Raw genomic sequence first — 13692 nt, forward strand, 5'->3', positions numbered from 1 at the left:
GGCTTGCAGCATCTACTTTGGCTTCAAATCCTGAGAACCACCAATTGAAGCCTGGTGCAAAAGCCACACACCAAGACAATGCTAAGCCCATAAATGTGTGTTTGAGAACCAGAACGGTGCAAAGCTCACAGTCCGTCAAAACACACACACACACACACACACACACACACACACACACACTGCTTTCTTGACTTGAGCAGCATAATTTCAGGAGTGGCCTGTGGGTAGTCATTTTGTTGTTTCCATTAGTTAAATAATTAGGAGCCAGAAATCCTTCCTAGTCTACTGGAAATTACCCAGAGATCTGCCATCCACTGTCTCTACCCCCCCATCCAAAAGCAACATGGCAGCTGAAAGATTTAACATTTATATACCGTATTTTTTGCTCTATAAGACTCACTTTTCCCCTCCTAAAAAGTATGGGGAAATGTGTGTGCATCTTATGGAGTGAATGCAGGCTGCGCAGCTATCCCAGAAGCCAGAACAGCAAGAGGGATTGCTGCTTTCACTGCGCAGCGATCCCTCTTGCTGTTCTGGCTTCTGAGATTCAGAATATTTTTTTTCTTGTTTTCCTCCTCCAAAAATTAGGTGCGTCTTGTGGTCTGGTGTGTCTTATAGAGCGAAAAATACGGTATTTGACAAACCTAATAACGTCTCCAGTAATTCAAACTAACGCTATTCTAGCACGAAGTCAGGGCGATCCCTGGCAAATGGGAATCGGAGCATATGAGGTTCTGGTATGGACATGGGTTAATATTCATTCACAAGCAGAGACACACAGGCACTCTGTGTGTTTGAGTGTTTGTGGTGGGGGGAGGGTCGGGAGAAGAATTGCTCTTCTCCAAATGCCATGTAATTTGTCACTCCCACGCATGGTCTGTTTGGCAACGACGTCGCCAAGGTTTCACACGTGGCACCCGGCTGCCGAAGCTGGCAGAAGAAGAGCTGAAAATGCCTTTCTAATAAAATAGAAATAAAATGAAATGGGAGAGGAAAGAGAACTCTCGGGGTACTTGTTCAGTAAGTCTATTCAATATGCACTAGGTCTGAAAAGGGTCCTTTTAATTCTTCCTCCTCTCCCCTGCTTGTCATTGTACAAGCTGATAGGCTGGGGGGGGGGGTCTAGGCAATTGCTTTCACCAGCAGGGTTTGCTTCATACAAAAGTAATATTTAAGTGTGGTTGATGCAAGCTGTAATTGCACACACACAAACCATGAGCTCTCCTCCTAGTATGCAATAAATCCTTAACCATGGTTTAGAGTTTTTAGACATTACATTTAAATATGGTCAAGTATTATGTATCCAGTGGGCCTGAATCTGTCTTGCAAGGTAGATAATTGACAAGAGCTAAAAAAATGTTGCTGCAATCTTAGGGTTTGATAGATATTTACGAATAAGTGGGGTTTTGGAATTGCCTCCTCTCTCATGGGAAAGGACAATGGGTTTATATTAATTTTCTGTTACCTGGCGCCCTCTGAAGTCAAAATATCTAAAAGGCTTAAGGTCTGAGCCAACAACTTGTGAAACAATAGCACAATGTGTCTGAGCATGTGCAGTTAAAGCTGTTCTTCCGTCACCACTAAACAACTCTTAACGCTGGATAGGATGCAATGATTCAACCTTGGAGGTAGTGACTTCCAGAAGGACCTGATCCTTAGAATCACACAAGGGACAATTAAACACTGTCAAGTATTTGTCAATTTCCAGAAGTATTTGATCTGGGGCACCCCAAGAAGTCGGCCTACTAACTAACAATTTTGTTGTTGTTGTTTAGTCATTTAGTCGTGTCCGACTCTTCGTGACCCCATGGACCAGAGCACGCCAGGCACTTCTATCTTCAACTAACAATTTAGGGGAGGATAAATTCCAACTTTGATCCATGGGAACATCCTTCCTTTAGTTTCTGATACTGAGTAGAAAGTGACATTATGTAAACCCAAGAAACCATGGTTACAGCTTGTGGTTTGTCAAAAGCAAGATAAACCATGAACCCAGGTTCAGATGACTCGTGGTTTAGCTGATTGTGGCACAGCAGCAGGAGGAGGGCAGCAGTCGCAATCTCTCTGGAAGCCCACATTCTCAAGCTTAGGCACGGGTCATTGTGTGGCTTTGGTCAAGTCACCCTCTTCATTTACAAAGCGGGAATAAGTGACCTTGAATGCATCACCATAATGTTGTAAGGGTAAAATCAATTTTTAAAGAATTGGAAAGATCTGCACAAATTAAATGTCATGACAACAGAAAGAGTTAATATTTAAAAATTATGTAGATTGTGTGGTTTTTCATATATAGTTGTTGGTTTTTAGAGGTTATTTCTGTACTGGGGTTTTTATTATCACTGGATACTATTGTCACTAAATGAAGAGTGTGATTGCACTTCAAAATGCATGTTGTTGTTTTTATATTGGGGTTGAGGGGCATTTATAGGGTCAGCCAGGCCAGTTTCGTCTTCTGCCCAAGCACCCGAGGCTTGACTCCTTTTCCCTGCCACACACAGAGTGAGATCGATAGCTATGTGTAAGTGTAATATTTCTCTTCTCTTGGGTACAAGACAGAGAGGGAGGTTCTTACAAATCTGGTTCCCACTAGACTAGAGCGGGACTGGGAACCCTTCCCATCCTCCTTTGTACCATCTGCCTGCCAAGCTGTCACTTAGGTCCCAACTGCTTACAATCTGCAGGCATGAATACAAGAGTTATTTATTTCTTGAAGACTTGGTCCTTTTCTTACCACCACAGTCAAGGACAGGATAGTATCTCCCTAGACCCTCCCTTCCATCTGTCCCCCAAATCCAGAGAGGGGAGAAATTTTGCCATTTTCCTTAATGTTGCTAACTGGGGTCAAGACAGAGTTGGAAAATGTATTATGCATTTCTTGCAACACCTATTTCGAGAAGTGTATCTTCTCATCTCCTCCTGTATGTAGATTTGCCACAATTTTCCAGACAGAACTCCTCGTCTTAAAAGACTGGGTGGTAGGCAGAAATTCAACAAGACCAGCCTTGGTTAATGCAGAAAATGTGATGGGGAAGGAAGAAATTGCTAAGTTTCTGCTTGTGTGCTGTCAACCAGCACATGACATGTCCTGCCAGGGGAGGAAATATGTCAAACCTACCAGATTCCTACATCTTAGTAGTCTCTTGCCCCACAACCCTTGCCTATATACTTCCCCTTTCCTTCTTCTGGAGTGTCGGAGACAGAGCATTGAGTAGAATGGAACTGTACCTTGTAAAAGTTCCTTCAGTATTACATTCAAAGAATATTGTGTGTAATGGAGACTGCTTTGGTTGCCTTCATGGATGATCTACGTTGCAAAATGGACAGAGCGTTTGTGTCCCAGTTCGTTCTGCTGAACCACTTAGTGACTTTTCATACCATGGTATCCTTCTGCACCACCTGTCTAGGTTGGGACTTGGAGACACAGTTTTACAGCAGCTCCAATCCTCCCTGGAAGAGCAAGTTCAGAAGGTGGTGCTGTGGGATACTCCTGGGGCCAATGGGGTCCTTTAGGGTTCCATCTTGTCCCCCTTGCTATTTAAAACATACATGGAACTTCTGAGAGAGGTCGTCTGGAGTTTTGGTATACAATGCCATCAGTATGCTGATGATACACAACTCTGTCTTTCCTTTCCATCAAAACCCTTAAAAAGCTACCACTGTTCTAAATCAGTAATTGATTGCAGTAATGGGCTGGATGAGGGTGAACAAGTAGGACAAGACAAAGGTGCTTCTGGTCAGTTGGAAGGTGGATGAGAAAATAGGACTTCAGCCACTGTTGGATGGGATTACATTACCCTTAATGACTCAGTTTGGGTGTGCTCCTGAATTCTGCCCTGAACCTGGATGCCCAGGTTTTGGTGATGGCCTGGAGTTCACTTGCACAATTATGGCTCCGGAACTAGCTTGTGTCTGTTCCTTCTAATATCTGATCTGGCCACAGGGATGCACACCTTAGCTCCATGCTCTACACAGGGCTGCCTTTGAAAAGTATTCAGAAGCTTCAGTTGGTCTAGGGTGCTGCAGTCAGATGACTGACTGGGGTTGGTTACAGGAAACTCCCTTGCTGAAACAACTTCACTGGGTACTTATCTGATTTTTGGGCACAATTCAAAGTCCTGTTTATGACCTGTGTGTGTGTGGTTACCTGAAAAAGCTCTTCTCTCTATACAAACCTGTCTGGGTCCCAGCAATATGAGAAGCATGGTTGGTGGTGATGCAGCAGAGAGCCTTTTCTGTGGCTGCTCCCATTTTGTGAAATTCGCTCCGAAGAGAGGTAAGATTGGCTCTATCTTTTGTTATCCTTCTGCCAGCATTCTCCACCCACATTGTTCAGCCGGGACACAGATCCAGCACCAAGGGCCTTCTGATGGTTCACACACTGCAATAAGTGAAGATACAGGGAACCAGGCAGAGGGCCTTCTCAGTAGTGGCACCCACCCTGTGGAATGCCCTCCCATCAGATGTCAAGCAGAAGAGTAATTATATATATTTTAGGAGCCATCTGAAGGTAGCTCTGTAGAGGGAAGCTTTTTAAGGTTTAATGTTTTACTGTGTTTTTATATATACTGGAAGCTGCCCAGAGTGGCTGGGGCAAACCAGATGGGTGGGGTAGTACTACTACTACTAATAATAATAATTGTACATATACCCAACAACCTTAAAAAGGTATTAGAACACATTATTGCTTTTCAGATTTGGATCTTCCTGGGCAAAATGGGGGTGTTTCTGAGCCCACGCTCCTCCACTTTCTAGAATGGTTATTGCTTTGGTTGATCCTGTACACACAAAAAGTTGACTGGACAGTCTACTCTGTCAATCAGATCCTTTGGTAGCATGTGATACTGTGGTCCACAATATGTTAATATCACGACTATTGACTGCTTCTGCTCCTTCCTGAGAGATCCCAATAAGCGGTCATCTCTTTGAAATCTTCCCATTAGGAAAATTGCATGGGTTTCTTTGTCATCTTCCCTTCTGTTCTGCAAGACTGTGAAGCTTATTGAGGAAGCTGCATGAGAAATACGAAGTGAGTTGCCCTTAATATGTGCTTGTTTTCCTTTGCCTCCTGAACCCACAGGTCCTGCCTATTTGGTTATTGGAAGTGAAGGGTCCGGATGGGGCCAAATTCCGAATCCAGGCAAATCCAGCCTATTGCAATGATGTTAATTATTGTTAATAAGTAAACACAGACCTGCCCAGCCAATCTTCCCAGCGCTGCCCCATCTGGCTCTCGAAAGGCCAAGGGAATTTGGCTGCGGAGGCGCAATGAGAACAAAAGGTAGATTGTCGCAAGCAGGGCTCTGCAAGATGCTGGCTCCCCCAGGCGTCCTCCCCACTCCAAAGCACTTTTTGCTGCTGCCCAGCCATGTGGTTTCATCTCTTTTTGTGCCAAGCCATCTGGACAAGAGATTATAGGGTGGCGCCCATGGGATGGCCTGCTGTAATTGTGTATGGCTCATATAGTCCTAATAGATAGGCAGATCTTGGAGGCCAGTTAGGTGTGGCTTAATCTGAGCCTGCATTTAGCCCCGAGAACTGTTTTTCCCAGTGCCCATGGTCAGTCCTGAAGCGTGCAACTTAGCTAAAGAGTGTGTGAGCTGTGAACCAGGAGATTTCTGATTCAAATCCCACATTAGCCATGAACTCGTGAGGCAAGCCATTATCTCTCATCCTCAACGCCTGCTACCAAATTGTCAATACTGAGAGGATAATACTACCCTTCTTTATAGGGTCATTGTTAGGTTTACAAAGATAATATATTGGAAGCATTGTGAAATGCTCGATGTGATGATATAAGTGCTATTATGAAGAATATATTTTTGAGTACTGGGAAATAACTTTAACCCTCTCCAGTGTGTAAACAAAACCAGGCCTTGCAGAGAGGGTACTTAGAGATTCAAAACGTTTTCCACATCTGTGTGGGGTTGATGACTGAAAGTATTATTAAAATATTACTCTGTCTGCAAAATATTTAATTTCACTGTCAGAGGAGGAATGCTTCTGAATTCCAGTTGCTTGTGGGCTTCCAATAGGTATAGAATCATAGAATCATAGAGTTGGAAGAGACCACAAGGGCCATCGAGTCCAACCCCCTGCCAAGCAGGAAACACCATCAGAGCACTCCTGACATATGGTTGTCAAGCCTCTGCTTAAAGACCTCCAAAGGAGGAGACTCCACCACACTCCTTGGCAGCAAATTCCACTGTCAAACAGCTCTTACTGTCAGGAAGTTCTTCCTAATGTTTAGGTGGAATCTTCTTTCTTGTAGTTTGGATCCATTGCTCCGTGTCCGCTTCTCTGGAGCAGCAGAAAACAACCTTTCTCCCTCCTCTATGTGACATCCTTTTATATATTTGAACATGGCTATCATATCACCCCTTAACCTCCTCTTCTCCAGGCTAAACATGCCCAGCTCCCTTAGACCAGTGTTTCCCAACCTTGGACCTCCAGATGTTTTTGGCCTACAACTCCCATCATCCCTAGCTAGCAAGACCAGTGGTCAGGGATGATGGGAATTGTAGTTCAAAAACAGCTGGAGGCCCAAGGTTGGGAAACACTGCCTTAGACGTTCCTCATAAGGCATCGTTTCCAGGCCTTTGACCATTTTGGTTGCCCTCCTCTGGAGACGTTCCAGTTTGTCAGTGTCCTTCTTGAACTGTGGTGCCCAGAACTGGACACAGTACTCCAGGTGAGGTCTGACCAGAGCAGTATCTGACTGGCCTCAGTGAGAACAGGATGCTGTTGTATATTTTGTCTTGTGCATACACCTGACCTGAAGATCTCCCCCCACCCCCCTAAAAAAACACCCACCCACCTAAACACACAGCCATGTTTGCTTTATTCTGGTCATTTGACACCATTTCTCCCTTGTTAAGTGTCTTGTTCCACCATTAGCATTGGGAGAGAAGCATGTGATAGGGAACTGGGTGTTTTCCTTGTGACATCTAGTTTCTGCCCTACTAAGGGTGAGTCTTGGTAACAGCCCCCTGTAACTGCAGTCCATGACATTCTTTGCAGACCTGTTGCAGTACATCCATAACTGTCCCTGCTGTAAGGGCATAATCTGAGTCAGAGCTTACTAAGAGCTCTGGGCCCCCTTTTTTTGGATTTGCATTGAGAGAACCTCTATGCAGGTACAGACAAGAGTTCTCAGCCTCCATCTTAGAACTTGAAGGGGATTCTGGGTGGGTGAGCTGAGGCCTATATGTGTTGCCTAGCAACTCCCTACACCTCCATAGAGAGCCCAGTCCCCCAAAAAAGTCTGGAAGTGGAATCTGGCTCCAAAAGGGTAGGGGCCTTGCTGTTTGTGCTAATAGGTTAAGCTGGTGATTTTGGGCCTGGTTGCGCTCTTGTAGTGTTTTCCCCTGTTCTAGCTTGATGATGGCAACGTTGCTCTTTGGGAACTGGAACTCCTGTTGCACCACCGTGAAAACATACAGTATTCTGCTGTGCCAGAGACCAAAAGCAGGTTCGGCTGTGCGTTTATTTGGAGTTGGTTTGAAACAGGGCATCTGAGAGACGGGGGAGGTAGTGAATGGCAGAGATGGAGGAGGCCACCAAAATGGGTGTCGTGACTGACTCCTGGGACCCCACTCTCTCCCCTTTTCCCCCACATACACTTCCAATAACTGGGTGAAGCAGGGTGGTGTGGGCGACAGCGTCTCGAGCTGATTCTCTACAGCCCCAGGGGACAACATTAAAAACTATATGCTTCCCGAAGTCTAAATTTTCATTTGCAGCAGTGGCGACCCACGCCAGTTGCGGTGTGAATGCAAGATGGGAGTTTTTCTTTTCCTTTTTCTTTTTAAACACAATTGAGTGAAGCAAGAGCAATGGCAAGATCTTGTTTTCTTCCCGCAGTCACTTCCCAAATTTTACCCTGAGAACCGGTTGCCAGGCAACCGGCTTTAACATGGCAACACACATAAAGGCGGCAGGAGCTGATGTCGGCCCCATCCTCCATCTCTACATGTCAACACACATTCTGTTCCCACCTCAGAGAGGATTCCTCTCCACCCCTCAGCCCTTCCACTTGTTCGAAACGAAGCTCCAGCGGACATAACTGAGCAAAAAGCCAGAAGAGGCAGTTCCTATCTGCGTTTTCACAACACTCTTAAATCCGTGAAGAGTTTTATCAAGTTTACATTCTTGTTATATTCCTCTTCCCTCCCCCTCCAAGAAAAAAGGACAAAAGAGGTTTCCTCACCTCATATTTTTATACTGCTTTCAGTGAAGCAGAAGGGGAGTAGTTTCAACACAAAGTCAAAGCAGCAGTACCTTGAAATACCCCAGGGAAGGGCCCAGGTTCAATGACAGAGCATCTACTTTGCATGCAGATCCCAAGCCTTATATATGAAAGATCAAATAAAAAACCGTATTCAGAGATAATTTGCGAGATTTCAACTGCCTAGGGGCCTCCACAGGATTTAATCCAGCACTGGTATAATTTAGCAAAAGGTAGATTTCTATGGTCTGAAATTATTCAGTAAATACATTAAATGAATTTTTGTGTTGTTTATCAGTACCCATATATTATAAAGCTTTTATAATAATTTAATAATAATTTATTATTTATACCCCGCCCATCTGGCAGGTTTCCTTTTATTGGGGAGAAGGGCAGGGTTGTTGCTACTGTTCTACATGTTCAGTTTCCCTGTGAGGAGAATACAGTAATATCAGTTTACACATTTTCAAACTGAGTATGAGAGAGCAGCTAAGTGTGTTAGCACCTACACAACTGAAACAGCACCAGCTGCTCAAAAGCGAACAGTATATGCTTGGAGCCTCCCCCCGCCCCAATAATAATCCAGGATTGCCTACAATCCTCAGCAAACCTCCCTTTCGGTGACTAAATTCTGCCACACCGCTTCTCTAAGCATCCTTCCACCAGCCAGCAGAACAGGTGGGATGGGACAAGTGGCCACAAACCCTCAGAAGTTATTGATCAAACATCATCTTGCTATTAATGGCCATGGCAGAAGCATTTCTAGCTATTCATTAAACGAAAGCCTCAAGGAAAGCTCATTTTCTATGTCCAAAAAATGATGCTTAAAAACAATAGGGTTTAATGTACAGCAGGCATGCAAAAAAACAATAAAAGGGGACTAAAACCAATGTCTTAAAAGAGAAGCGAGATGTTATTTATGAATCTCGCCTTTTGCTTTGTCCCTAATTTGCTGGCTTGTAGGATTCTGGAGCTGCAGACTGAAGCTCAGCTGTTCAAGGGAAGGTCACCTGCTGTCAGACACCCATGAGGCGGATCTGGAGTGGTGGGGGCTTTTAACTCTCTGCCTCCCAGAGCTGAGGAAAAAGGCAGGCTTCTTCTTTGCTCAATATTTAATTTTTAAAACACAGAGGAGTGGTGGTGGTGGTGGTGATGGTGGTAGGTTTGAAATTCCCTGTCCTTTTGACCCTAGGCAGATTTGAGGCCTGCCACACTGGGGAGTTGTGTTCTTAGGTATAGTATGTCACTCTGCCCATGTTCAGAGGTACTTGTCTCTCTCTGGCCAGCTTGTGGAAGCAAATAATAATTTTAAAAAAGAGGGTCAGGAGATGAGTTATAGGGAGTTTAGAAGTGAAAGGATGTGAAGTGCAATAAAGTTCAACATCTTCTTGAAGCATTGGAGGCTAGATCCTTTCCTGACCTATCTACTTCAACACTGCTAGCTGTGATATCACAATTGCCCTGTGCACTTGATTTTGGGCTACTCGGGACTGAATAATCTGGCAGCCGCACTTAAGACCCTTAGTGTCTCACACAGGACTGTGCTGGAGGCTGCTAAGACATGTAGCAGATACATTGCCCAAGATGGAATATTGGTGCTTGGTTCAAATTTCTGCTCAGCTAGTGGTAGCTTTGTCATTCAGTTTATAACAATTGAACTATCTCCTCTCCTAGAGAATCTTACCTGGGAGTCCTGTTCTGACGTCTTCCAGCCGTCTTCTGTGTGTGTGTGTGTGCGCGTGCGTGCGTGCGTGCGTGCGCACACACACACACTGGTAATTCAAGGCCATTTGCTTGTCTGTCACCTATGTTTTTGTGTGTGTGTGTGACACCATTCCTGCCTCTCCCTCTCTCTCTCTCTCCCTCCTTCCCTCCCTCCACTGGCAGCTCTTTTCATCTGCATGGATGCTTTCTCCTGCTCAGCCATGCAGAGGGAGATTTTAAGAGGCCGGCAGCCAATGCTTGGGCTATGGACAGTCTTAAATTAACTGATGTAAACCCTGTTGCTCCTCACGCCCATGAGAAATCACTCCTGCCTAAACACTGCCTCTTGATAGACAGCAACTGAGACTGCAGATTCCTCAAGCACCGTCCCATCCCTGTGTCTTAATAGTATCTGACCACAAAAAGGGCTGCACTCGTTTTGTTATCATGGCATAGAGAGAGGCTCAGCCTCAAAACCTTTTTCCAGTGTCAAAGCTCAGTCTGGGAAACACTAGAGCAGGAAGAGCCACTGTATGTGCCCTCCAGATATTTCTGGAATTTAGTTCCCATCAGCCCCAACCAGTGTGGCCAATGGGCAGGGATGATGGAGTTGCCGTTCAGTGTCTGGTGGGTGCTATGTTGTCTACCCTTGTAGTAGGTACTGTAAATGGTGCGTTTCCTTTGGGTACAATAGTTGGCCCCTGACTCATCTGGGATCAGAAGGCAGGACATTTCTGCACCCACCAACCTACCCACCCACCCCCAAAATAGATAAATAAAAATAGAACAATCCATCTGAACAAAGCTTTTCATAAGAATAGCTACTTTGGGTGATCTGATGAGGTGGGTGCAGCAATTCAAGTAGATTAGCATACATTTACTAGAGTTTAAAACGAGCTTTGTTTATTTATTTCCAGCACGTTGAGTGTTTAGAGAAATAATAATAATAAGTATTATTATTATTATTTATTAAGCATGTACGTACAGTATTTTGCAGTCATAATACTACAAATTAGTGTTCTAAGTCACAGCAAACAAGTGAAGAGAGAGAAAGAGAATAAAAATACATGTTGCATTAACAAACAGATGTAGTGACAAGTGGAAAGATATTTACAACATCTGATTCTTTTCACTAAATTCTAACTTATTTAATTCTTAATTTGTAAAAAATTAAGTAAAAAATATAGTCTCCAAGTATTCTCATCAATGCATATGTATTTATAGTTTCATGTACCTTATTGCACCAGTATATAATAAAAATATTGCATTCTTCAGCAAAATTCCATTCTTCAGTAACCAAGATGGCGCCCTCCAGATATTGTTGAACTCCAACTCCCATCAGACGCAGCCAGCATAGCCAAAGGTCAGGAATGAATTATTAATTTTTAAATTGCTATCCAACCCTTCCTCCAAAGAAGAAAGTTGTAGCCCAACAATATCTGGAGGATATCATCTTTACTACCCCTGCTGTAGATGGAAATTGGGAATAACAGGGATAAACCTAGGTGTCAGGGGCTGGCTGACTGAAGAGGAGTGGTGGGAGGCACAAGCTGAGTAACCCACAAGGGAAAACCCAGAGGAGGAAGGCTCAGAGCCCGGGGATTGGTGGTGGGACACTGAGGAGAGGTCAGAGTGAGAAGATTGGGAGAAGGAGTTGGATGCTGAAGGGGCAGCAGGGTTTAGTGAGCAAGAAGAGCTGGTGACAGGGAGCAGTTCAGACTCTGAGGCTGAAGCAGACGAGGTGGGTCAATATGCTGTTGAATAACCCAGGGAGTCTCCTGCTGCAACAGGCTCTCCTCCTGCCTGGTCTCCAATAACTTGCTGAGTAATGAGACTAGTGTAACAGAGACCAGAGGTGCACAGACACGGTTTTAAACTGCTTGGGAAACATCCAGGAGAGAAGGAGCCTTAGAGAGGGTGGAAGTCAGGGATTAGTCCTGGCAACTGCTCCATAGGGGCAAGGCTTACTGGGAAGGCTTGCTGATACCACTAGGCTGAGTTGTATGTTTCCTTGAATAAAGCGTTAACTTCACCAACAACAGAGGTCTGCTGCTTTTATTGCTGACCTGTGTCTGACTCCAGTCCTCACACTAGGATAGAACAATTATCCTTGGCATTTATATATGAAAAAGATACTCTCTCTCTCAGTTGGATATGGAGAAACAGTAATGTAGGCCCCCACCTGAAGTGCCACCTCATCCACCATTTGTGAGAAAATAGATACCTTCTTGCATATAACCCATAATTAGGGCTACCATGTGTCTGGATTTTCCTGGTCATTATTGGGATTTCAAGGGTGGAATTGACTTCCAGGGGAGAATTTGCCGAAGGCGGTGCTTTGTCCTGGATCTTGGTGTTTCAGTTCTGGTTTTTACTTTTTGAAATATGGCAACCCTACCCATAATCAGAATGCCTAAGAAGAGTTTGCTTTTGTTCATGTGAACACAATATCAAGCACATATGTACAGTCTGTGCAGCATTAGCAGTATACATTGTTCAAAGTGTATTTTTATCTGACAAAACATTGCAGAGTGTGCTCTGCCGTTCAAGGGCTTTTGATTTAGTTCAGCTTGTATGGAACACTTTTGGCTAAAAACTGAAACAGACGTTTAGTTTCCATGGCTGCAGCACATGGGGGGGGGGGATGTGGTTGGCCAGCCGCATGTCGTCGAAACAATTGCAGAAACACAAGTGATGAAAAGTGTCAAAACAATTTCTCCCAAAACTTTAATTATTTTTTAAAACTTCACTTTTGTCTTTTTTCAACAGTTTTACAAAAGATACTTCTACAGATCTTGAGGTGGCAAAAAAGAGAGGAGCACCAAAAATAGCTGTGCAGTAATTAGGTGAGTATAAAATGATGTTGGCTTCCAACTTTCTGTACTTGATTTTGCTTAAAACATTGTTTTTACTCTTTCTGGTAGTATTGATTAGGGTAGTTTCAAGTTTGTTTTTAAGGCTTTATTTAAACAGTAGCAGCTTGTGCTGGTTACCTGCCTCCAAGTGGTCTGTTTGAACTTTGTGTTGAAAGATTAAAATTCAGCTGAAATATGGGACCTTGTAAAAAATATATGCAGATTTGCATAATTTCTCTTCTTTTTGCATATTTGATTCTGGTCTTGCTAGTGGTAGGAGCTTTTCAGGACGCTGAAGGCCCAGCTCCAATCTTTGGAAATGGCATTTAACCATTCAATCTGGATCTTGAGGTTTCAACAGGCATTGTCCAGTGTACACACACTTGTAAGCATATCTTCAAAGCCAAAAGGCCCCAGCTCTACCATTAGGCAGAGCTGAGTATATATATTTTTAAAAACAAACACGTAAAGTGTGAGTTGTTCACAATATTGTTGTATTTTTACTGTTGGGGAGAGGGAAAGGTGTTTGTGAGGTTTTCTGCCTCAGATGCCAAAATAATTTCACCAGTCTTAGGTACCACGTAGCTTTGACTTGCAGGAACCTCAGACAGCATTACCTCATGCTCACCCAACAACACATTATGTGATTTATTGATTTACTAATGGGCTATCAATACAACAGGTACTGAGTGTTGATAAACATGCACTCACTAAACCATTCTGATCTCTGCCTCTTGATGCACTCTTTACCTTTCTCTTATTGGCTAATTGATTCTAATGTCAGAGATCCCAGCCAAGGTGTTTTTCACAATTCTTATGGCTGCCAATGACTTACCTTACTCTGATGACATACAGAGGCTTTCCAGCCTTGACCTGGGGCAGTTTAGCACTTAGAGGTTGTGGTTTATC

The sequence above is a fragment of the Podarcis melisellensis genome (genome assembly GCF_964234715.1).
Source record: "Podarcis melisellensis genome assembly, chromosome: 13".
Lineage (NCBI taxonomy): Eukaryota > Metazoa > Chordata > Lepidosauria > Squamata > Lacertidae > Podarcis > Podarcis melisellensis.